At 43.4% G+C, this 7,579-nt stretch overlaps 1 protein-coding gene across 2 annotated transcripts in view; it reads right to left on the reverse strand.

The window, feature by feature from the left end:
* The window catches only part of Ntn4 (netrin 4), a 100,328-nt gene that overhangs the window by 62,259 nt on the left and 30,490 nt on the right, over positions 1–7,579 (reverse strand). The gene's annotated exons all lie outside the window — the stretch shown is intronic.

The following is a 7,579-nucleotide window of genomic DNA, read 5'->3' on the forward strand; positions in this document are numbered from 1 at the left end:
AAAAAAAAAAAAAAAAGAGAGAGTAAGAAACAAACATGACCTGCAAAGAGGGAGGGCCTTGAGAGGCTGTGGTGGGGTGACTTGCACTGCAGGGAGCCAATGAGAGGGGGTGGCCAGATAACCCATGAGTCATTGCAAGTTCTAAAAAGATAGCATCATTTCCCAGAGCACAGATTATACAGGTAAAGAAGGAGGGCTGTGGCTGAATCAGAGCGTGTGTGTAGCTCAAGGGAGGCCCTGGGTTGGATGCCTACCCCTTCAGTAAATAGATACCCTAAATAGTCAAAAATGGAACAGGACAGCCAGTTGAGAAGCAATTATAAAGCCAAGATCCAGGAGCTTATATTTCGGAGTGAAACTTAACCCTTTCAAAGGCTAATTGATTAACAACTGGGGCCATTATTTCTGTTCTGCAAATATTTTGGGTTTTCCTTTTCTGGAGCTGAATTCCACATTTGTAGGCACTTTTACAAAAAGAGTATCCCTACAGACGGTAAATGCGCTGCCCTTGAGGACAGATTGATTTCTGAAATGAGTCAGAAGTCATCTCGATCCAAGTGTGAGGAGCAAAAGAGATTGACCAAGCTTCCGACAGAGCTCCTGGTTAAATTCACCACGTGACTACTGAGCCTGCTGCTTTCCTGTAGGTTACAGAAGACTCTGAGGTTTGAGGAAGGAAACTGGACAAAGGAGGGCTCAGAGGGCACTTTGGGTGGTTGGAAGAAACCTTTGCCCATGTGTGAGTCTCTCAGTGTGGGGGTCATAAGTGATTCTGGTATGGGTGGCACACAGTCCCCAATTTGCCTGCTACCTGGAGGAGCAAGGTTGCCCACAGCCAGTGGAAACAAGGGATATGAGAGATTCTGAAGTATTGTAACATGAAATAGTATTAAAAACACATGCTTATTATGCAGGATTCATAAAGACATAGAATACAACTTAGTCAGTCTTGAGCATGCTGAGATTCTTGAGCATCTTTTGGGCTGTAAGGACTTAAAAACTCTAACAATAATAAACAAAAACCAGAAATATTTTGATAACTAAGTAGCACAAACATAATTTTCAAATGTAGGCTTTGGAAAAACTACCACTTAGAGAAAATGTATCCAAGTTGACCTTATAGAAAAATAATTTTTTTCAATTTGTTTTAGTTCTAAGGATCAAACAATGGGCTTTGCACAGGCTCACACGCTAGGGAAGCTCTCTATCTCCTCCACCTTGTTTCCACTTTTTATTTTTCTTTCTTTCTTTTTTTTTTAAACTGATATTTTCTTAAGGATGCTTTAGATACAAAATTTTCATTTTAGGAATAGATTTTAGGGGGGCTGGAGAGATGATCCAGCAGTTAAGAGTACTTGTTGCTCTTGTAAGGCTGGGTTTAGTTCTCAGCACCCACATAGTAGCTTACAAATATTCATAACTCCAGTTTCGGGGGAGTCCAACGCTTTTCTCAGCACTCTACAAGCACCCGACACATGGATGGGACACACATATACATGGAAGCAAAGGTCTCACACACACAAAAGACATAAACATTGTAAAAATTGAAAGAGAAAGAAAGAAAAGAAATGGCCAGAAAACATAGTGTCATATGTCTTTAAATTCCAGCACTTGGGAGGCAGAGGCAGGTGGATCACCAAGTTCAAGGCCAGCCTGGTCTACAGAGCGAGCGCCAGGGCAGCCAGGGTTACACAGGGAAACCCCGTATCACCCCCCACCCCGCCACCCAAAAGAAATGTAGTTTATAGCGAAAGCATGGAAAGGAAGGGGTCCGCTGCGGAGGACCTCACACCCTGCCCCGTGAGGATAACACTGCTCTCGATCAAATATAACACTGACTGGGCGGGACTCGGTGGACCCCTGGCCTTTCTACATAGCCATGAAGCGTCTCCCTGCGGTACAAAGGGGAAGTCCGAATTACCCCCACCCTCTTGCTTAACCGTCCTTCTCCCTGCCCTGTCAAAGACCCATTTTCTTCAGAAAAAAAAAAGTTTTCAGTGGCCCTGCCTGATTTTGGTCCTTAGTACTTATATGCCCGTGCTTAGTACCTGACAGTCTGCTTAGAGCACTAAGAGCAATCAGTACTTTAGTACCCATGCTTAGTCCCGGACAGTCTTTGGTCTGTTGGCCTCCCAGGGCAGAGTGAACGCTTCCTGGGGGTAGTCCCCAGGAGTCATCCCGACACTTTGTAGGCATTTAATGCATTTTTGGTAACTGACTAATGAATGACAAAACTCCCCTTTGCCCCCGTGTAAAGGTGAGTTTGGAAGCCCCCCCCCCCCCAGTACACAGCCCGGAATAGATGCTCCCCTGAATTTCACAGCATCCAAGGGAGAGAGGGAAGAGCTTGGCACAGAAGTCATAGAGGCTGCATTATCAACTAAGCGGTGCGTGCATTCCTAAACACCTGAGACGCAGACAAATGTTATCTTAAAAGTATTCTGGCCCATTTTTAACCACATTAAGTCGGTGAGAAACGACACCACGGGGAATCAACTTTTCTGACCCAATACCATGTCACTGAGTTGAGAGTTGCCTCGGAAATAATGGGTTTTGCTTTGTAAAGACAGACATCAGAACCTGCTTCATATTTTTTTTGAAACACTTGACAAGCAAAACTCTCCAAAGCTGGAGCCGTCATGGGCAGTGAAGGAGACACTGGCATCTCTGTTAGTTCTTCACGCAGGCATAGGGAGACATGACCCAGCGCTGGACAAGCGTTGCCCACCGAGAAGCCTCTAGGCTTCTGTCTGCCCACCCTTCCTTTTCCTGGACAGCTGTTTGCTCTCTGTTCCGGTCACGTGTTTACCCTTGACGTTCTCGACATTTACCGAGATCCCCCCTCTCCCTCCCCACCCATCTCGCCCTGTGAGTTGTTCCGCAAAAGCACGCGATGGATCAAGGTTTGGGGAAACTTAGAGGCCCTTTTGCTTCCTGAACCCAGCCCAGGGAGGCTGAATGGGGGCTCTGTGCTGGGTGTGCATGACACCACAGTTGGCGGGCTGCTATCAGTCGGGAAGGGACATCGTGACCCCTGCGGCTGCGTGCTGGGAAGGAGACAGCAGAGTGCCACAGACACAAAAGGGAACGGGAATTTAAACCATGAAATCTTTTTTTTCCAGAGAGGAGACGCCTTAATCTGATACTCTGGGAAGGGGATCTAGCCTACATCAGGAAACAGAGTAGGCCAAAGCAGATGCTGTGAACTCCTGGCAGGTGGCCCTTGGGTCCCACCCAGAAGAAGCCTGTGTGCCACTGCTAAAGAGGAGGAAGGCACTGTGGGAGCCCTTCGTTTCCCATCAGCCTCTTTATGTTTTGTCCCCATGAAGAGCAGGAGGTGCCTGGGGGTTGATGCATCATTGAGCTTCTGCCTCCGGACACTCCCAACCAGTACACTTGAGTCAGGAGCCCGCCTTCCAGATCAAGACTGAGCCTTCTTCCAGCCTCTTAGAGCCCATGCCTGGTGCCTCAGGACTCTTTTCCCTTAAATTAAGTGATTTTATTGTGTTTTAGTTACTGACATTCTGTTCATTACAGAGACGTTTTATTCATAATTTAGAAGATAAGTACCCACACTATGGGTTTTTTTTTTAACCACAGACAGTTAGGAATATGAACTTGATAATATCTTTCCTCCTAAACTCCTGTATATGTCATCAATTCTGTACAATTGGTGAGTATTCTTCTGGGTCAAAAAATATGCCTGTATATCATTAGTTCTGAAAGTGCAGTCCTTGGACCTACGGCACCCTTAGGGAATTGTTTTAGAAAAGCAAATTCTTAAACCCTGTCTCAGATCCACTAAATCAGAAACTCCGCAGGCTTGGTTCAGCAGGCGAAGTTTTAGTGGGCCCGCTAGGTAATTCTGATGCAGAAGAGAGAGCAAGAAACATTGCCACACAGTTTAAAAAACCCTGCTTAGAATGCCATTGTATGGGTGACATAATTTATTTAGCTAGGCTGCTATTGTTAGGCAATGAGGCTGTTTCCTTCTCCATGTAACCAAATACAATGAACACCCTGCACGTGAAATGTGGACTTACATGGTATTTTCCTAACTTCTAAAAGTAAAATCGACGGAGCTAAGAAAATGTAGAACTTAAAACTATCTGCCCTTCTGAATGAATCTTGGATTTTTCTCCTATCCAATCCCTGATCTTGCTTGGCCCTCCCATCCCCGCCCCCCTCTCTCTGAAGGCAGGGTTTCTCTGTGTAGCCTTGGTTGTCCTGAAATTTGCTCAATCAACCAAGCTCAGAGATCCACCTGCCTCTACCTCCAGAGTGCTGAAATTAGAGGCGTGTGCCACCACACCCACCTGGCTTGCCTGACTCCTGTGAGGCTAGGATCCCTAACATGTCATGTGTGACTGTGGAGTCTCAGCTCAGGTTCTGCTTCTTATGTCCTCATTTAATTCCTTAAAGAGTCTTAAACGGACTAGATCCCCTCCTTCTCCCTGGATTGTCACATATTACAGAATTTGCTAGAGAAAGTGGGTAGTTAGGAGTAGGCCCTGAGGTTGTATAGTCCAGCCTCACTTCCTCTTCCCTTTTGATGTCTGCTGATACAGTGTAGCCAGCAGCCTCCCTCTCCTGCTGCCAAACTTCTTCCCCCACCATGACACATTTTGTCTTCTTGCACTGTAAGACAAAAACAAACTCTTTCTCTCTCATAAGCAAACAAACAGCAACCACCCTAAACCCAGCAGTATATTGAGAATTTGTAAAATGTATGTTTTTATGTGCCCTGAGCTGGTGTAGACAGACTTTCCTTTCCACCACCAGCCCCCAAAAACAACATTGAAACTTCTTAATTATGAAAGCTTGGCCTTTAGCTTAGACTTGTCTCAAGTGGCTCTTACAACAATTCACCTGTTTCTTTTCCCCTACATTCTGTCACATGGCATTACCTCTCTTCTATCCTGTACCTCCTGTTTTCCCTCCCGGTGTCTCTAGATTCCTCCTCCTCTTTCTTTCCCTCCCCAGAAATCCAGCCTGTGCCTCCTGCAAACCTATTGGCTGTTCAGCTTTTTATTACACCAATCACAGCAATACACTTCCACACAGTGTCCAGATATCCCACGGCAAGCTGGGAATTGTTTAAAGCAGAGTAAGGACTAAGCCAAAAGCAGGTGCATAACGGTGAAGGAGTTCTTCCAACAATATGCTTTATGTATTGCCCTATACTTCAAGTTTTATTGCCTCTGTTGAATAATCATTCATGAAACATGAGGCTAGGGCAGGAGTGGGGGTTTGGAAGGGAGAAGGAAAGAGAAGGAAAAAAAGAAAGAATGAGCCTGTCCTCCAGAAATAACCATAGCATTAAGAATTTACTGTTTAATTGTTATCGTGGGAAATGTTTTAAGTCCCAATTGATAACCCACCCCCATGGATGCCCTTGGTACTTGCTCCAGGATGGCACTTGCTCAGAAGTCCATTGTTGGTGCCCATTTGCCTGTTGGTATACATTAGACTGAGCAGTCACAGGTTGGAATCTTGCTTGGTGAGCAGCTAAGGGCCCCCTGCATGTCCCATAGTCTCCGCACACAAGAGCATTTCACAATTACCACTAAGAAACAATGAATGAACGGTTTCTCAAATTTCATTTTAATAGGAGAAATCAAACAGGGACTAGGCTCAGAACTAAGAAAACAGTTGTTTCTTTTTAATTTTATTTTAACTTTTAAAAACTCCCATTAAAGGCGGTGATAGTACATGCTTTTAGTCCCAGGACTTGGGAGGCAGAGGCAGTGAGTTCTGTGAGTTCAAGGCCAGTCTGGTCTACAAAGCAAGTTCAGGATAGCTAAAACCCTGTCTCAAAAAAAAAAAAAATTTTTTTTAAAAAGACTCCTATTGAATTAGCTCTTGATGATTTCTTTAATGTGTAATTTGCATTCTGATAACACTACATACTCTTAATGCAAATCATGAACACATGCATTTATTAATATCTATGTAAAGCATGGGCTACATTTTGTTACATGCTTTATGGATTCCTTCTCTTCCATATCATATATGATTTTTTATATTCTTAAATTTTTTTACAATTATTTAATGTGTGTGTATGGGGGTGTGTAGGTCAGAGGACAACTTGCAGGAGTTGGTTCTCTTCATCCACCATGTGGGGCTTGGGGTTTGAACTCAGATCTTCAGGCTGAGAGTAAAAATATTTACTTGTTGTACCATCTTATTGGCCTTGGCCTTTTATTGTTTTTGTTTTTGATTTTTCAAGACAGGCTTTCTCTGTGTAGCCCTGGCTGTCCTGGAACTAGCTCTTGTAGACCAGCTCCTGTTCTCTACCTTTTTGCTACTGCATTTTGGCTCATGTATTATAACCTCCAAAACATATTGTTGATACCTTTGCTTTAAAAAGACAGTTCTCTTTAAGGAGAATTTAAGAATAAGAAAAAATTTTTGTATATGTGTTCACATTTTCCAAGTTTGATGGTATTTTCTCCATGAGTAGCTCTAAATACTGATCTGGTATTGGCTTTTTTATATGAAGACTGCCCTTTGACATTTCCTGGAAGTACAAATTGGCTGGTGACGGACTTTTTGTCGGGTAAGGGAGGCCTTTCTAGGTCTGAAAACATCTCCATTCCAACTCCATTTTGAAAGACAGTTTTTCTGGGTATAGAATTCTAAGTAATAAATGTTTTCACTCTGTTTTTTTTAGATTCCATCTCCATTGTCTTCTTGCTGGCATTGATTAAGGCAGAAGCCTTGTTATTCTTGCCCTTGTTCATCTCCAAACACTTACTCATTTATGTTTTGCTCTGACTGATTTAAAATTTTTTTATTAGGTTATGATATGCCTTTGGGCATTTTTCTTGTGTTTTTGTATATTTTGTTGTATGTCTTTGGCTCGTGAGTATGTGGTTATTATGTATAACAAAAATGTCAGCCATCATTTCTTTTTTTTTCTTCTCCATTCCTCTTCCTTCTGTGAGTTTTATCTACACACATACTAAGCTCTTGATGTTTTCTCACAGCTCACTGGTACCTCGCTTCCTTTTTCTGGGTCTTTCTTTCCTTTGCTGCTTATTGGATCATGATCACCAGTCTTGCTTCTGTGGTGTCTTCTGATACCAGCCAGGATGTCCTTCACCTCAGCGATCAACATTTTCAACAAGAGACTTTGGCTTTTCATCACCTTTTCCATGTTTCCATGGATGCATTTTTCTTCCCACTGTGTGTTGGCATCTTGTTTCTTTGCAAGTCTCGATTGGCTGGCTGCAAGACACGGTGAGGCATACTTTTTGGTTGCTGGATAATCTGGTAGTCTTGACCTTTTTCCTGGGATGCAGTCAAACTAGCTGACACAGTTGGATTCTTTCAAGGCTTATTTTTAAGTTTTGTTATATAAGCCCCACGTACTTGTTAGTGTATGTTGTGATTTGAATGAGAATGACCCCGTAGATTCATATACTTGAATGTTTAGTTCCAACTCGTGGAATGTTTAGGAAGGATTAGGAGGTGTGGACTTGTTGGAGGAGGTATGCCATTAGGCTTTGAAGTTTCAAAAGCCCAGACCAAGACCAGCTTCTCTCTCTCTCTCTCTCTCTCTCTCTCTCTCTCCTCT

Source organism: Microtus ochrogaster, chromosome 24 (assembly GCF_000317375.1).
Source record: "Microtus ochrogaster isolate Prairie Vole_2 chromosome 24, MicOch1.0, whole genome shotgun sequence".
Classification (NCBI taxonomy): domain Eukaryota; kingdom Metazoa; phylum Chordata; class Mammalia; order Rodentia; family Cricetidae; genus Microtus; species Microtus ochrogaster.